Source organism: Asparagus officinalis, chromosome 9 (genome assembly GCF_001876935.1).
Source record: "Asparagus officinalis chromosome 9, Aspof.V1, whole genome shotgun sequence".
NCBI classification, from domain to species: Eukaryota; Viridiplantae; Streptophyta; class Magnoliopsida; order Asparagales; family Asparagaceae; genus Asparagus; species Asparagus officinalis.
Window position 1 is genome coordinate 46,515,107 of NC_033802.1, and position 595 is coordinate 46,515,701.

Here is a 595-nt window from a genome sequence, read left to right on the forward strand (position 1 = left end):
CTCCGTGGACATCACGTTTGATGACGAAGTGCAAGCCCTATTGATTCTATCGCAGTTGCCGGATAGTTGGGCAGGTTGTGTGACGGCAATCAGCAATTCGGCGGGGAAAGAGAAGTTGAAGCTGAATGAGGTTGTTAGCATGATTCTATCCGAGGAGGTTAGAAGGAAATCGTCCGAATCAGAAGGTTCAGGTTCAGCCCTAAGTTTCGAGCAGAGAGGCAGAAGCCAGAAGAAAGGGAACCAGAACAGGAATCGGTCGAAATCAGTGAAGAAGAGGCCGAACTCGAAGGTTAGGTCTATCAAAGGGAAGTGTTGGAACTGCGGCCAGGAGGGCCATATGTCTTCGGTCTGTAAAGCACCAAAGAAGGATGCGGGTGAGCAGGAGGCTCATATCGTGCAGGATGCCTTGATCCTTGCTATGGATAGCGATTCTGATTCTTGGGTCATCGACTCAGGAGCTTCTTTCCACGCCACTGCTAATAGGAAACTACTTCAGAACTATGTAGCAGGGGACTTTGGTAAAGTATACTTGGGGGATAATGAACCTTGCAATATTGTTGGAAAGGGCGACGTTCAGATACAGATAAAGGGCTCT